We start from the raw sequence: 18,460 nt of genomic DNA on the forward strand, positions 1-18,460 counted from the left end.
CAGATCTTCTAAATAAAATTACTACTTTAGATGGTAGAATGTTTCATTCAGTAATTTAAAAACTAAAAATATACTTAATGAAACTTAATACTAAGTAACAGACTATGCCAAGAGTAGGCAGAAATTATATTTGTGAATGTTCAGTCTTCTCTGCTCTTATTAGTCATGACATTTAATCTAAAACCCTTTGCATCATTCCATCAGTGACTATTCCTCCTCATAAAAGACAGCTTCTACTGGAATACACGCACACAGTAAAACCAACACAAGAGAATTTACTGGAAAGGGGACACAAAGTTGACAGAAGACAGAGGGTTGACCTGGATGTGGGGGGAAAAAAAGAAACAAAGAAAAGAAAAATGCACAGAATTTAATAAGATTGTAGAATTTCCCAACTAAGAGCCGCCTCAGCAGTCATATGGGATAGGACATTGAATTCTCAAGTAAAATGATAATATCCAGGAATAGATGCCCAAACTCTGTGCCTGTTAGTGGAAAGACTGTGATCTACTAACACTGTTTTATACTTTACTTCAACAAAAGCAGTTTTGAACTCCCTCAGGGAACATATTAACAAGGGTAACTAGAGATTAAAGTTGAAAGTTCAAAAATAATTTAAGTTCTTAAACTTAAGTCCTTTTTTTTGAATTTCAAACTTTCATTTGAAATTTTTTGAGATAATTTAAAATACACAACTTGGTTACTTTCTTCAAGACTCATGCAAGTCCACCATGAATGCATAACTCCATGGTCCACAAAAGCCTACCTCACATGGACCTGAGCTGCATAATTGCCAGACTCAAAACTGCAAGTAAGAATAACTTCCTAGAAGCCTATCCCTAGAACTATCATGATGGAGAAGCTTTCAGAGATACCCAGGAACAGACTAGATTCACACACATGGTTATTTTGTCAGGGTTGCTTCGAGTGGTTTTGGCTGAGCTTCAGCTGAAATCTGTCTTCCCATCTACATTGTTCAGTAACTTGTCCCTGCAGTAGATACGAATTTCAAATTTGCACATGCAGCCTTACGCATCCCAGCACAAAGCCACACTGATAGGCTGCTAGTTATCCAGCTCAGAACTCTTGGCAAACACAAGAAAACATTTCTTTCTTCCACGGCATATGCTGTTACACAAAGTGCAGGACTGCTTAAAAAAAGTGCCTTTATACAGTTATTCATGGTTGCCCATATATATGTAGCATACATTCACCCAGACAGATACACAAATGAAAATAAAATAAATTTTAATTTCTTAAAATGTAAAACCTGAACACTGCTGGTGAGAAAGTAAATCATGCAGAAACCCAGGAATTCTGAGCACAAAACAATCAAAACTGGTTCTTGGGGGGCAATGCTAATGTCAAGAGGCTAAGGTAGGAGCTTCCCAAGTTAAAGACCCCAGGGATATGAAGCAAGACTGTAATAAACTTGCAAAAAATTTTGATTCTTAAAACTGAATCTTAATATATAAACTAGCTTCTACAACAGCATGTGGATTGTAGCCTTCAGAGAAATAGAAAAAAATATTCAGTCTGAAAGGTCCTCCAGAAGTCATTCAGTTCAAAGCTCTATAAATTAGGATATGCAGGAAACTAGTCAGGTAATCTAAGTAGATGATTCTGTGGTAGTCTGATAAAAATGGACCCCATAGGCTCATATATTTGAATGATTAGTCACCAGGGAGTAAAACTCTTTGAAAGGATTAGAAGGATTAGGAGGTGTGGCCTTGGAGGAAATGTCACTAGGGGTGGGCTTTGAGGTTTCAAATAGCTCAAACCAGGCAGCCTGTGGATGAGGATGTAGTTCTCAGCTACAGTTCCAGTGCCATGCTGGTCACTATGCTCCTTGCCTTGATGATAATGAACTAAATAACCCTTTGAAACCATAAGCTAACCCCCATTTGAATGCTTTCTTTCATAAGAGTTGCCTTGGTCATGGTGTCCCTTCATAGCAATAGAACATAGCAATAGTGACTAAGACAATGACTTATCCCAGTGACCCAATCCCCAGGTAAAAGTCTTTTCTATTTCACGTTATCACAGTCTCCTTCTTCTGACTTCACTGTTTACTAGCAGAATAATCTTGGTCTTTCATCCTCAGTCAAGAGGATCCTTCAGACCACTGTTAGAATTGAGTGAATTAGGCCGGGTGGTGGTGGTGGTGGTGGTGGTGGTGGTGGTGGTGGTGGTGGTGCACACCTTTAATCCCAGCACTCAGGAGGCAGAGGCAGGCGGATCTTGGTGAGTTCAAGGCCAGCCTGGTCTACAGAACGAGATCCAGGAAAGGCACAAAACTACACAGAGAAACCCTGTCTCAAAAAACCAAAAAAAAAAAAGAAAAAGAATTGACAGAGGACCCTGTAACAGTACCTGGACCATATAAAACTCTCAATAAATGGCAGCTACAACTGCTAATGACTTACCCAAGTACATTGGACATCTACTCCCTGAATCATCTGATCCAACACAGGCTAAGACAGCAAGGTCAATAGGAAGTCAAGCCTCCACAAAGGGATGCTAACTACCTCCTCCACACAGAGCTGAGGGAAGGTTTTATGACTTCAGGCTTACATCAGGAGAACTTATTAGCATCCTTAATATCACCCTCTCAAGTAGCCACTCTTCCTATCTTTTGAGTGATGTGAAAGGGACTGGGCACACTCAGGGAATTTCCATATTTAGAAGGGTGAGGCAGAGGGACTATCATGAGTTCAAGGCAAAGCCATCCTGGGCTGCACAGACACACTGCCACAAAAACACAGGAAGAGGAAGAACCTAAAGCTTCAGTTTTATAGCCATCGATTACACCTCAATTTTAAAGGTTGTTTTAGAATGTTGTCCACATTAACAATACTAGAAACTTTCTTTACCACCACAAATCTAGCACAGTGACTAAAAAATAAACTGGTAATTGATGTAAAGTTTATTGGGGACTTATTTAGATTTTAGTTATTTTTTAGTTGTGTGTGTGTGTGCATGCATGCACTTGAGCATGAATGCATGAACCAAGGACAGTCAGAAGAATGTGTCAGATCCCTGAAGTTGGAGTTACAGGCAGTTGTGAATCACCCAATGTGTGTGCTAGGAACTGAACTTGGGTTCTCCATTAGAATAGTACATGCCCTTAACAGCTGAGCCTTTTCTCTAACCCTAATATGAACTTTATAATGGGTCCACAGTCCTCTCTCCACCTCCTTCATTCCTGTTGGAAAACCTAAGCACTTCACAAACTTACCAGAATAATGGTTTCTCTGAACTACAATTGCCTTGCTGAAAAGGATCAGTGGTGAGTAACCATAGTCCACACAAGGTCATCACTATGCAAAAGTCATCAGACATATGCTATAATGACAGATATAATATATAGTCTATATGGTAAAAAACACATAATTTGACTGTTTTAAAATAAATACATACATTTTACTCTACTAGTTTCCATTTTCACTCAAAAAAGATCATATCAAGAGAGTATGTTTTGCATCCTGCTGACAAGGATGAATAACAAAAAATCTCTAAGCAGGCAGTTTCCTCTATTACCTGCGAGAGAGTTATTGGCACAAGCTTTCTAGAAAGCAATTCAGCACTATCATGAAATTTAATACTGTTCACACTCTTTGGCACAGTGATGAAAGCCATCATAAGAAAACCCAAAATTAAGGCAAGAGTTAAGGACGCAGTTTTATTTAATGATATTTATATAGGAAAAAGTTAAAAACAGTATGAATATCCCAAAAGAAAAGAATAATTAATCAACTTATACAATAACCACACAATAAAATATCATGTAATCATTAAATATAACAAATTTTGGAAATAATCCTAAAGATGAAACAATACACTAATGTTAATTTAGGTCCTATAATTGTGTGTATAAAACCTTACCTATATGAATACATGCTTACTATGTATACCATGTTCTGCACCTGCATGCCAGAAGAGAGCACCAGATCTCATTATAGATGGTTGTGAGACACCATGTGGTTGCTGGGAATTGACCTCAGGACCTCTGAAAGAGAAGCCTGTGTTCTTAACCTATGAGCCATTCCTCCAGCCCCAACTAGCCAGGCAGTGGTGGCTCATGCCTTTAATTTCAGTACTTGGGAGGTAGAGGCAGGCGGAACTCTGTGAGTTCCAGGACAGCCTAGTCCACAGAGCAAGTTCCAGGACAGCTAAGCTACACTGAGAAACCCTATCTCAAAAAACCAAACTCCTCCACCTCTACACACACATCACACATACACACATACACACACACACACACACACACACACACACACACACACACACACAAACCAAATACATGGTTGCCTATAACACTATGTGCTAGACATAAAAACCATGGGAAGAATTATGTGAAAAGTTTAATAGCAGTTACCACTGGTTCTTTATTCTATTTTATACTTCTATTAAATTTTCTAAATGCATGTTTATTGTATTTTAAAGTTTATTTTGAAAACATAGCTATTACAAGAACACCTTCTTTGAAACTGTCCAGTTGTGTTCTAGACACTGTATGGCCTGCATTAAAGAAGAGTGTCAGTGCAAATACATCCTTGGCAAGATAACTGTGTATGATGCCCACCTACACCATTACTTCTTATGTGAATAAAAGCAGAATACTTGTGTAGGAAATTTTATACTTGACCAATTTTCTCTGTTCATCCATAAATCAGCTGTCATAAACACAATAGCAGTTACCTAGTGCCACTTCTTGAGAAGTAAATTTTAGAAAACTAGGCCAATTGTAAATACATTTCTTAATTATACTCATAAAAGAAGCTTTTCATATGTGTGAAACCTCAAAAGTTATGTGGCATCTTAGTTAAAGAAGAAAACCCTTCTTACTTGTAAGGAAAAGGTTCATTAAAACCTGGATGAAACTAAGGCAGGCCTGTTAGCCAAGAGGTTCCTTATGCAGGGCTGCTGGGGCATAGTGAGGAAGTAGGTCACAGTCAGAATCCTGCAGGTGTTTTGTGTTTGTTTGTTTGTTTGTTGTTATTTTCAAGACAGGGTTTCTCTGTGTAATAACTTCAGCTGTCTTGAACTTGCATTGTAGACCAGGTTGGCCTTGAACTCACAGATATCCAGTGGTTGTTAACACTGCCTCATTGGGTGAAGCATCAGTAACAGCACAAGCAGCACTGTAAAGGCTGAGTTCTTTCAGAAGGCCTGGGAATGCTAGGAATCAGTAGCAAACCTATCATTTCATTTTACTTTTCAATCTGTGCAGACCTGTTCCTCAGGAGACTCAGGATTCCTTGCCCACTAGACTATCTTATAAAGACATTTCACTGTTGAGAGATCAAATACCAAGACATTACTTTTCACAGTAAGCAGAAAAGTGGGCTGAAGAGCTGCCTAAGATCTACTTTCACATTCCCAAGCCCAGCTTAGCTCACTGAGCTCCTACAGAGCACCATTGAAATGATATGCAAATATGCACTCCAGCAGCCTATCGCTTCATATGTAAATAACGAAGCCTAAATAAACATACTCCTTTCAGAAATCTTGATGTGGGTTTTCTGTATCATCCTCTGTCAACTTTACTTAGGTGTGCCTGCAGCACTGGCATAAGCCTATAGTCAACTCCCATAGGACAATCCTTACCTCCCCCTTGACAGTGCATCCTGTATTCTAAGTTGTAATAAACCACTCACTGGACACTTTCAGTTCCTCAAATCCAAACCCTACTAATGCAGCAATCAATCATCTTTCCCTACCAGCTATATAATCCTTTCCTGTTGGTACTGTTCTCAGCAACCACTGGCACTATACAAACGCCACAGGTTGCCCATGTTCAGCAGTCTCACTCCAGTGCTGCTGTACTGAAGACATCTCACGGCCAGTTTGTGACAACTGTATTCTCTGGGCTGGGCTGCTGCTGACACACCTTCCAGGTCCCCTTTTCACTGCTTCCAGTTTGCCAACTCCTTCAACATTTTAATACTGCAATTAAGTTCGAAGTCAGAGAGAGAGAGAGAGAGAGAGAGAGAGAGAGAGAGAGAGAGAGAGACAGAGAGACAGAGAGAGAGACAGAGAGAGAGACAGAGAGAGAGAGAGAGAGAGAGAGAGAGAGAGAGAGAGAGAGAGAGAGAGAGAGAGAAAGGAAACAGCAGAGATTGCTATGACCTATTCCACACTAAAATTCCTAACTCAAATCAGTTCAAATTTTGTACTCAAGTAAGTTTTGGAACCAATTTTTCTTCAGGGCTTTTCTCAGACCTGAGAATTACAGGTTTCCTTGGTCCTAAGTTCACTGCTTGCTGTCAGCCAGGCCCCAGTGAGCCCCTTCTCTCAGCTTTAACCTTTTTACTCTAACAATGGAGAAAACAGAAGGGCCTTCTAAACACACATCCACATTGCTTTTCTGCTGGGAAACCTGTCACAGTCCCAATGCTAAGTCAAGACTTCCTGTGGCCCAGTCCCAAGCTACTTTTCTTGCCTCCTCTTGGAATCCTTCCCACAACATGCACCTAGTTTACTACTCTGCACCTATATACTGAAAAATGAGTCCAGCAGGTTGTCTTTCCATAAACAGTATTTTCAATAATTCTGATGTTTCAATACAGATGTTAAGAGCGGTAATATAATTTTAATTAATAACAAAAACTAGAATACCTTGAAGCAGTTTCAGCTCATCTTGCCTGTGCTGCCTAGCTCTTGGTCATTTAAGAAGAAGGAACCTCAACTGAGAAAATGCTCCCAAAACATGATCTGTGGGCCTGCCTCTGGGGCATTTTCTTGATTAATGATTGATGAGAGAAGGCAGGCTGAGTGATCCATGAGGAGCACACCTGAGGAGGAAACAATGTTCCTGCATGGCTTCTGCATCAGTTCCTGCCCTAACCTCCCTTAGTGATGGAGTATGAGCTGTAAGATGAAATAAACCCTTTCATATTCAAGATGCTTGGTCATGGTGTTTATCACAGCAAGAGAAACTTAACAAGATCTAGATTATCAATGACATTAACCAAAGTGAAATGTAACTCAATATGACTGAAAAAATAAAACAGATTGATAGTAAGGGCATGTGATGGATTTAGGAGAATCAGTTCTAGAATTCATGTCATTTTTAAAGAAAATAAGATCACATTACAAAATGCTTACTTTTCCTGAACCAAAGAACTTAAAAAGTCAAACACACAGCTGAAACTTGGTCAAATATGACAAATGCCAAAAAAATTAAAATGGGGGAGGTGGGGTGGTGGCTAGAGCAATGGCTCAAAGGTTAAGAGTAGTCTGCTCTTTCTGTGGAGCTAGGTTTGATCTCCAACATCCATATGGTGGTTCACAACCTTCTCTAAATCTAGATCCAGGTTATCTAAGGCCCTCTTCTGGCTTTTGAGGGCACTGCATGCACATGGTACACAGACAAACATGCCTGCAAGGCACACATACACACAAAGTAATTAATTAATAAATTTTAAAAGTAAAGAAGATTAAAATGCATAAGCCCAGGGCCCTAGCTACCCTGGCCAGAAGAGCTTCTTTCTGAGAGGAGAGAAAGACCACTTGCCATGAAGTCAGTCGTTAGAGACAAAGCCACACAATGATAGCCACATCTCAACCTTGGAGTACACCTCAGGGGTTACACAGGAACAGTTTTGTACAATGTACCAAGATCACCAAGAAGCCAGTTTCAATGTTCTTAGGAACAGAATTTGCTGCATCTATACATCTATTAACTGAGCACCAAAAAAACCTCATCTTCTTCTATGGGCCTCACTGAAAACAAAACAAATGTTTAAATTGGAAATAATCACACATTACATCAAATGATCCAGTCAGTAATCACTTGTGAACATGGATTTTGCTCCATTAAAAAGTAACAAGTTTGGAGCAGAAATAATTCATTTTATTATTTCTGTGAGGTGGGAAAGCCCACAAAGTACCTGTACCAAGAAAGTATTTCTTCAAAACTAATGACTGCAAAACGAATTAACAACTCCCATTCCACAGTGCTCACAGAACTGTTTCCATGAGCTCAACACGAAACAAGTTGTTCAGCAGGATCATTCACATTCTATATGATCAACAGATGTGTACTTTGAAACTATCAACTTGGAATATCATAAACTGCTTAGGAGGACATAGCAATACATGTAAAGTTGTATGGACAGCAGCCCCCCCACACACACTATCTCCTTGCATTGTCTATTTAGATAGGTATATTTTTCAGAGAATCTCGTCCAGCTGAGTCCTAAAAATGGTTGCAGCCCCTAACAGTGACCTTCCTTCTATCCCAGGTACTTCAACATCCTTGACAAGCATCTAGTGAATGAATTCTTCTGTAATAACTCATCACCATGTGTTTTCTTGATTGACTCCAGAGCATATATGAGACAATGGAGAAGCTCTCAGGGAAGGCAACTGCAGGTCCCATACATATGAAGGTCTCTAGCTGGTAAACACCAGCTGCCCCTTACCACATATCAGTGCTCCTGGCTTGCATGTATAAGTGTAAGCAATTTTTAGCTCAAATGGTGATTTATTTACCTATCAATGGCTTCAAGGCATATTTAAAGTCAGGATTTATAACCATCAGCAAGAAACTGACACTGGGCAATGCCGCCTGAGGCACATGGCTTCCACTGGTTGGCAAAAGCCCATTACAATATTAATGAGAATGCCATTTGTCAAGACAATTATGAATGAATCTGACAACTACAGAAAGCAGATAGCCCCGTGAAAGACAGGCCCAGGGCATATGGATCAAAAGCCTGAGAAATCCCTTGATACTTCTGTCTTTTGTACTTGTGGCCTTTTTGTGTAGATAATGTCTTATTAAAACATTAAGTCTGAGGGAGGAAAAGTAGGGGAGAAGCAAGTATTAACACAACTATTATCTGTGTGCATAATCCCCATGCCCATTCAGAAGAATCTTTTCATCAGTATAACTCAGCTGAAAAGTGACTACCAATATCAGTCTTTGATAATAAATACCATGGTTTCAATAATGAGAATTCTGAAAGTGTTTTTCAAACTGGGAATATCTTTATTTATTCAAAAATAAAAGAGCACTCATGAGAAAAGTATCACGTGATGGAAACAAAAACACAGGGACAATATCACTTTGAAAGGTTTTTTCCATTCTTAAACACAAGTTCCAAGAGGAATTAATTTGGATATCTTAAACCAAAAGGTTAAGATACTCAATTAAATGAATGCATGAAGGATTGACTGCAGACCAATGATTCTACAAATTAATTTGAATGCTGGTTAATAAGTGACATAAGATATCACCATATTTGGAAGTGATGTGACTCTCAATCACTTTTTCACTATTTTTAACTTTTCGAAGTGTCATGTAAAATTAAGTTCATGTTATCAGTATCTATTAATATGCGTGCTTTCCTAAATATGCCAGGGGAAAGCTCAACATGCACAAGGTACACAACACACACACACTCTCTCTCTCACACACACACACACACACACACACACACACACACACACACACACCAATAGTCAAACAAAAATATCTCATGCTCTTACTATCTCAAGAAACCCAAGTGAAATAGCAAACTGATAGTTAATTTCAACATTTATCAGTTTCTTTCTTACCTTATTTGCTACAAAAAAAAATTTAACTGGACTATAGTTCTATATAGTCCACATTTGGGGAGAAACATTGCAATTATCCACAAACTCTAGCATTTAAAGAAGTTTCATAATAATTTTAGTAATGTATATATATATTACTAAATATATATATACATATATATTTATATATATAAATATAACAATTTTAAATTTTTTAAATGTTCAGTTAATGAAAGAGATTTTCAACCAGAAATCATTTAGCAAGCAGAATGGTAATGGCAAATAAAATTAAAAATTGTTTCAAGTAGGCTCATTAATTTCATATTAAAAAACTATTTTAAGGAATTAGAAATATTACTGCTACACAGAAAAATAAGCTCTGGGTTAAATTTTTTCTCCTAACTATTCTAAATAAGCTGATTTTTAATCTACAATTCTCCAAATAAGTTTACTGCATATAAAATCCTGGGATGCTAGCTCTGGCAGAGAAGAGAGTAAGTTACAGCGCATGGGCACATCGAGTCCCAAGGCCCAGGACTGGTGAGCGGAGGCCAACACGCTCCAGTGTACCTTCATACAATTGCAACTGCAGCACCCACCTCAAAGCCTCCACATCTCATTTCTTATTCCTTCAAACTTGAAAACAACACAAAGGCCCACCTACTGACAAGATAATGCTACAGTGAAGCACCAGGCCATGATTTGTCCAGGCTGCAGGCCACCATGCAATGCCCACTGCCTGGTCTTGCCAACAAACACCACCTACCATGTTTTCTTCAATATGCTCTCTATACGATTTCTTCCAAAATTGAAGTCAATTTCCCATTAACATGATTCAAAACTCCACCAATGTTTTATCTGCATTAAAAACTGTCTTAACTGGATGTATGCTCCTGTAATTCCAGCACTCAGAAACTGAGGTAGAAAAATTTGAGTTCCTGAGTTACACAGCAAGAACCTGTCAATAATAATAAAATAATAATAACAATAATGAGGAGGAAGAGGAGGAGGTCGTGGGTACTGAGCTATCTCACCTTTGTTATAGGTATGTTTCTTCTACACAGGTCATCCATGGCTCATGAAAATACTATATCAGCTAAGACTAGTCTGGTCTGTAAGATCTTAAGCCACTTGAGGACAAGGTAAATACTGTGTCATTGAAAAGGGATGTTTTTCCAAGTCAAAAGGAACAACTCTGTTATGAACATCTAAGGTGATAAATTTCCAAATTACTGTTTAGTCAAGAACCCATAACATCCACTCACCTCACAATGACTTTTACGTATCACCATCTACTATCCATAGCAGATCTCAAAAGACAGTAGTGAGAAAAGCCAATGTACAGTCAGCATAGGAAGTCAATTGCAAGCATAGAATCAAACATCACTTTTAAATTATTAATTCAAAGATCATTATAATGCACACAGTACATTATATGCCTGAGCATAGCAGAAAGACAGCAACAGCCTCACCCATCCCCATATATTCTCTTCTCCACCTAAAAATCATCTTATATTGCTCTACAACCTTACTTGTTTTTGTAAGGACAACTAATACATGAAGGTGTTTAAATTACCAATATACAGAAGATACTCGTGATAGTTAATATTATCCTACAAAGCCCCTGTGATTACAGACTTAGCAAATACAGAAGTACTATGCACATAGAGGAAATACAGGGTTGATTTCCCGGAAGCTCCCAGTCATATCATTGCCACCTGATCAATACATAACCTTGTTCTATGTGTTTCTGTTTAAACGCACTTTATATGGTTAATATATTACATTACCAGTGATTTCATGGCCAATACCTAAATGAAGCTTCTAACATGTGTGATTTCTCAGATGTATCTTCCAAAGTTCCTGCACTCAGATTCTAGAAGAAACTCCAGCACAATGGTTGGCAGTCACTGTAAAAAGTAAAATCAATAATAAAAACAATTATCTGCTGTGAGATGTCCTTCTGTATGCTGTAAATGTGTGTTGCTCTCATTGGTTGATAATAAAGTAGTTTTGGCCAATGGTGAAGCAAGATAAGGTTAGACGGTACAATCAAACTGAGGAGGGAGATGAAGAAGGATGAGAGTCGAGGACACGTCAGCCAGTCAGCCAGCCAGCCACTGCGGAAGCAAGATGTGTAGAAAATGAGGTAACAAGCCACAAACCACATGGTAAAACAAAGAAATATGGGTTAATTTAAATGTAAGAGCTAGCTGGTAATAAGCCTGAGCCATTAGCCAAGCATTTATAATTAATATAAGTCTCTGAATGGTTATTCGAGAACTGGTGGGCAAGAAAGAACCATTGTTTACAATTACCAGTGTCCAAAATATGATACCAAACAGACCAAGAAAAGGTTCCTTGTTTCAGCATGAAAGCTGAAATGTGAAGGCAGAACACTGCCTAGCACAACCTTAGCAGCAGTGTGCATGCATATCAGCTTGCCCTCACTGCCTCTGCTCCACATGTCAGTCAGTCAGTGCAGTATCTCAAGTCCTGATTTCAGGTACAATTCTGAAGAGTGAGCAAATACAGATACAGAAGACTTGCATGATGCAGACTGAGTGTGAACCAAGACACTGTTCATAGTAGATGCCTCACAGGAAAGGAAATGGGTGGCTAGGCAAAGGAGGGAGAGAAACTTGTGTTTTACTCTAAGCCCTTTTGTCCTTTGAGTTATGCAGAGAGAGGGAGGAAGAGGAAGAGAGGGAGAACGCTCACATGGATGAAGTTTATGATGATATGTGTATATAAGAAAACAGTATTAAACACATTTTAAAAATTTACAAAAATAAATTTTAGCTTTGGGTTCATATGTTAAAAAGGAGACAAAGGAAGAAAAAGTGAAAAGGAAAGTGAAATAAAAATTGAAAGAACCATCTATTTTTTCTACATTGAGGCAACTGCAAACAAAGTCTCAGGTGAGGAAACAGCACATAAAAATGACTTAAAAGCTACTAACTACTAAAAAAAAAAGTTAATACTACTAACATCTTAAGTTCTCAGTTCCCACCAAAAGAGGAGGCCACAGAGAACAGGACACACACAGAAATTGTTATCAATGAATTGCATCAAAAGAATCGCTTTACATTACAGCTATGTTCCCCCAGGAAATTTAAATATAATACTTTATACAACACTTAATAAATTATTCTGTGTAGAGCAGTACCTGTTCCAAGACCACCACCACCAGCAGCAGCAGCTGTAAGCATGGTTTTACCCATGTTCCTAAACAGATACTGAGAGAGTGGGCAGTCACTACTCTAAAAACCCTCAGGACAGATTCTGAGGTCAACTAAAATTTAGGTCTCATGAAAATAGAAACTATAAGCTATTAGAAACTATAAGCTTTTCCTATTGACAGTGATTGATCGTTAAAAAGACCTAAGGCTATTTTGTGCAATCACAGGAGAGCCATAGATCATATATACTGTCTCAGTTTCTTTATGTAATTAACGTAAAAGAAAAAACAATCTTTGGTGAAAAAATTACACCAATACACTCCTCTGGCAAGCACTGGTAATGAGTAACTGGAAAGGGCCAGAAGGCATTTCTTAACATTGACAATGATGGTCAGGCAGTGGTGGCGCACGCCTTTAATCACAGCACTCGGGAGGCAGCGGCAGGCGGATCTCTGTGAGTTCGAGGCCACCCTCGTTTACAGAGTGAGTTCCAGGACAGGCTCCAAAGTTACACAGAGAAACCCTGCCTCGAAAAATCAAAAAAAAAAAAAAAAAAAAAAAAAAAATGACAATGATGTTTAATATCTTGATACATTTGAATTTTACAGGTGCAAATATTTGCCACAAAGTGATGGATGATATACCAATTACCTGTGCATTTCATTGTATATAGAATTTCTGAGAATGAATCATAGTCATATATGAATAGGAGCTCCAGTTAGGTAGTTGTCTGCATTTAAGAGGAAGTCAGCGACTCACTCTGAAAATCCCCCTCAGGAAAAGAAAGATGGGTATATAGATGGAAAGGGGGAAAGTGGATGGATGGCAAAGTATGTATAATACCATCTTTACTGAAGAATGCACGTAGGGCTTTATGGAAATGCACCATGATGCTGTTTCAGCCCAGTCTGTATGCTTGAAACCCTTCAATAAAATATTAACAGGATAAATAGTAGGTACTGGGTTGTACCAAAAGTACCATGGTGTATTCCAGTGTATGACTCCTACCTATATGCTTGGATTTCAAATCCTAGAACACTGTGACAGTAGCTCAGGCAGTGCAAAGTGACAGGAAAATGACAACACAGAAGATTTACTTTAGAAACTTCTATTTCACAAAAAACAGAGGCTACAATGGCGAAAGCAGTGTGAATACATATACAAGAAAATTATCGCTGGCGATAATTAGGAATTCCTACACACGTGTACCATGGGCCTCAGTAAGGAACAACATCACACCTCCTCCCTCTTCAGGACTCTGTGAATAACACACATACAGCTAGAAGAAAGTTTTTACTATGCAGCCCAGGCTGGCCTCAAACTCAGAATAAGCTTCCCTTCTCGGGCTCCTAGTGTGAATTACAGGTGTAAAATACCAAGTGTTACCAACACTACCCAACAGCTGGCTTCATATCTTGACTTCACAGATGGCTGACTTTCCAGGACATCGGAATTAGGGTGCACGGGAGCTGAAGGCAGTGCTGGTCTAGAGCCCACAGTTTTACACCACCAAGCCATGAAGCCATTTCCAGCACCCCAAGGTGTCTTTTAATGAGATTTTTCCAGTTATTTTAGTGACAAAACATTTCAGGTGGGAAAAAAGTCTCTATTCTCTATGACAAAATGCTTCAAAACCAGAAAGTTCGTTTTCTTTTTAACTGCCTATGAAAGATTACAGGCTTATTTTCTGACTTTGACACTCATTTGAAATTCAGATTCTTTAGTATAACCTAATATGAGCTGTGGAGATAATTAATATCATGTTAAAATCTCAGGATAAAGTAAGAGAACAAAGAAAAGGAACATTCTTAAAGTTCAAGCCTCTTTCCTATGCCGCTGAACTGAACTGTCTGCTGCTCTCAGAAACACAATCCAAACACTGAGCTGAAATTCTTCCTCTGTACATCCCCACTGCCCTATTCTGCAGAAGGACATGGCTTCATTGTACATGTGTACGTGCGTGCATGTGTGTGTGTGTGTGTGTGTGTGTGTGCGTGTGTGTGTGTGTGTGTGTGTGTGTGAAGGAATGGGTAGGAAAGCCCCACTTCCAGGAGCTCCAACTTCAGTTACCTTTCTCTGTAATCAAAATGCTTTTTCTTTCTTTCTTTCTCTCTTTCTTTCTTTCTTTCTTTCTTTCTTTCTCTCTCTCTCTCTCTCTCTCTCTCTCTCTCTCTTTCTTTCTTTCTTTCTTTTCTTTCTTTCCTTCCTTCCTTCCTTCCTTCCTTCTTTCTGTTTTGTTTTTCGAGACAGGGTTTCTCTGCGTAGCTTTGGTACCTATCCTGGAACTCACTCTGTAGCCCAGCCTGGCTTGGAACTCACAGAGATCCTCCTGCCTCTGCCTCCCGCATGCTGGGACTAAAGGCGTGCGCCACCACCGCCCAGCTTAAAATGCTTCTCTAATTTACTGAAAGGGAGGGAACATCCACACAAACACACTCTGCTGAGTCCAGGTGTGTTGCTGGAACAAACACCTGAATGTAGCTAGAGTTTTCCTGCCTTGCCCACAGTCAGGACAAATCTCTGTCACCCGCCAGTCCCACAGCCGCTCCAAGTAAACACAGAGACTTATATTGCTTACAAACTGTATGGCTGTGGCAGGCTTCTTGCTAACTGTTCTGCTAGCTTAAATTAATCTATTTCCATAAATCTATACCTTGCCACGTGGCTCGTGGCTTACCGGCATCTTCACATGCTGTTTGTCATGGTGGCGGCTGGCAGTGACTCTGCCTCAGCCTTCCACTTCCCAGAATTCTCCTCTCTCCTTGTCCCACCTATACTTCCTGCCTGGTCACTGGCCAATCAGTGTTTTATTTATACAGAATGATATCCACAGCACCTGAAGTTCAACAGGTTATTTGATCCACAATCCTAGAGGCTCAAGGTTAGAACCTGAAGACAATCTTCTCATTGAGAAGTCCTGAGGTAACACAAGTTGTCATTACAGCAGGAGTACCTGTCTCTTCTGAACCTGATTCTTAAAAACCACTGGGATTAATAACTGGATTCCATGTAGTGGGTAGCCATTCCAGCTTTGACCTGGAAGTTCTAACCCCCACTGAGGCTTCTGTAATGGTCACACCTACAAGGCGGGGCAGAGAGAGGACGCTGAAGACCCAAGATCCGAATGCGCGGGCTCTCTTGGTTCCTGGACCCTGGACGCTGAAGGTAGACCGAGCATAGTTCTCCAGAGAACACTGCCGGACTGCGCTACACTTTCCCAGACCCTGTTACCTATCCCTTCACTTGTGAGTTACCCCACAAAATAAACCTCCCTTTTAACCACGTGGAGTGGCCTTAATAATTTCACCCTGATGACCTTGTCTAACCCCACTCTTGTTACAAAAGCCTCACCTCTAAACACCAGAGAATAAAAGTTCTACCTTCCTACTACTTTCCAGTGCAGACTCAAGCTGCACCTAATCCCAAGGCCCATCAGCCAATGAGCCTCACAGTCTATGCAGGCCTAGCAGTCCTTGATATATTTCACTATCAGAACAGTAGCCTGCAATGAGATTGTTCCCCTCTGCAGCAAAGAATCAAGAGCACAAAAGGCAGTTATTTCCTTACAGTCACCTCCGGCTGAGTCACTAACCATGAAATTCATATATATCATCCTAATTCAAGACCACTACTATTTTCTAGAAGCTGGACAAGGTAACTCACACTTGTAATCATAGCACTCAGGAAGTTGAGGCAAGAAGACTGGCATGAGTTCAAGGCTAGCTTGGGTCAAATATAGCAAGACCCTCTTTGCAGGGAGGGAAGAATGAGATGCTGAAGCTACATAGCCAAGGTTGGACTGGCAAGAATCTAAACTCCAGATCCAACTATGAAACTCAGATCATAGTATTTTGGATCAAGGATAAACTTCAGCTACCCAGGACAAGTCTGCTCACCCTTCGTTCTGTGCTTCTGGCTGATGAGCAGAGCTTATCATTTGGAGTAATGGGTCCTGTAATAGAGTAGTGATTTGGTTCTGGCTCTAACACTGGATCACATTCTCAACAGCCTCCACTGTCAGCAAACTAGAAAGCTGAGGCATATTAAAGTGGTAACTGTGGGAGCCCATAAGTAAGAATACACAGCTAGTAACCCCCACGTATGAGAAAATGGAATTAGAAATCTATCGCAGGGCCAAACACCCACAACCCATTTCCAGGTCTAGGGTATGCATCTGTTAGGTCACTTCCCACATCTATGTCCGCAAACCCACTCCTGCACAACAATGGTGTCAAACACTGTGGCAGAGGGCGAGGCATCAGCCCACAGCAGTGGCCAGTTCCTACACATAACCACAGTGGTGTTTCCAACTCAACCTTTAGACTTACATAAACTTAGACCTGAAGGCTACCTGCTTTGAAATGCCACATCAGACACAGTGACTTCTGTGACATTAGGTGGGCTGAAATACATACATGCATTTGGTTGACCACATACTTTGAAACAAACAGAGCAAGTAAGGACACAACAAAGAACCACAGATCTGAACAAGGATTGTTCCAGCCACTAGAATGAACAAGGGCCAATTCCAAGTGTCTTGAGTATTTGAGCTAACAAATAGCTTTTTATTCCTTAAAGAAACTAGAGGAATAATTTCACTGTTAGAAGTTTTAACCTGTAAAACTTACAGTATATACCCACCACAGAGACATGAGTTTCTGTAATACAGAATGGCCTTTCTCCCACAGGTCACTCCCCAGATAGGTCCATGTGATACTAGCTCCTAGGAGAGCTTGTCCTTCCATCCGCAGAGTCCCTGCCACACTTAGCCACCCACATCCTGGGCATACACAAGCCCATGATGCGGTACAGCTTAAGGATACTTTAGTATAGCTCTACTTTTTCGCCTCCTTTCACTTTCACTACACAGTGAGCTAGAGCATGTCATAACTTTTACTCTACGGTAAGTTTCTCTCAATTTCTCCAGTAGGAGAAAGTCAAAACATTAACAGTTACAGCATCTCATATGTACTGGGCTGGGGAAAATGAAACAATACAATCATTGATTGTTCAGATGACACCAAAAAGAACGATGCTCAGTTTCAGGACAAGGATGTGAATAGAGATAAGGCAGGTTACTTGATTTATCAAATGAGCAATCCACCAAGAAGCTATCACAATTATCAACATACACATGTTGAGAATATGTGTATCCAATTTCATTAAAAAAAAAAATCTACTGGACAAAAACTCCCAATACACTGATAGTGGGTGACGTCAATACCCCACTCTCACCAACAGACAAGTCATCTGCAAAAAAACTGAAGAGACAAACACTGGAGTTAAATGATACCATTAATCAAATGGACCTAACAGGCATCTACAGAACATTTCACCTAAACATAAAAAATACACAGTCTGTTTTGTTTTGTTTTGTTTGTTTGTTTGTTGTTGTTGTTGTTGTTTTTCAAGACAGAGTTTCTCTGTTTAATCTTTGCTTTCCTGGAACTTACTTTGTAGACCAGGTTGGCCTCGAACTCAGAGATCTGCCTGCCTCTGCCTCCCAAGTGTTGTGATTAAAGATGTGCACTGCCACCGCCAGGCTAAGAATATAAGGTTTTATCAACCGCTCGTATTCTCCAAAATCAACCACATTTTAGGACATAAAACAATTCTCAACAAATATGGGAAAATGAAATAACATCCTGCATTCTACCTGATCATAATAATAAAGCTGGATATCACTAGCAATAGAAACTAAAGTAAGTACACAAACTCATGGAAACTGAACA

At 39.7% G+C, this 18,460-nt stretch overlaps 1 protein-coding gene across 5 annotated transcripts in view; it reads right to left on the reverse strand.

Moving 5' to 3' along the window:
- Positions 1–18,460, reverse strand: part of Fars2 (phenylalanyl-tRNA synthetase 2, mitochondrial) — a 456,192-nt gene that overhangs the window by 359,418 nt on the left and 78,314 nt on the right. The window contains exon 1 of one of the 5 annotated variants that reach the window (XM_052729749.1): positions 11,358–11,456. The exons of the other annotated variants lie outside the window; for them this stretch is intronic. The gene's annotated coding sequence lies outside the window, so the exon portion shown is untranslated. Of the gene's footprint in view, positions 1–11,357; positions 11,457–18,460 lie in introns of those variants that run through there. 5 annotated transcript variants of the gene reach the window in all.

This window comes from Peromyscus californicus, unplaced genomic scaffold (assembly GCF_007827085.1).
Source record: "Peromyscus californicus insignis strain IS unplaced genomic scaffold, ASM782708v3 Scaffold_8__1_contigs__length_139910024, whole genome shotgun sequence".
Classification (NCBI taxonomy): domain Eukaryota; kingdom Metazoa; phylum Chordata; class Mammalia; order Rodentia; family Cricetidae; genus Peromyscus; species Peromyscus californicus.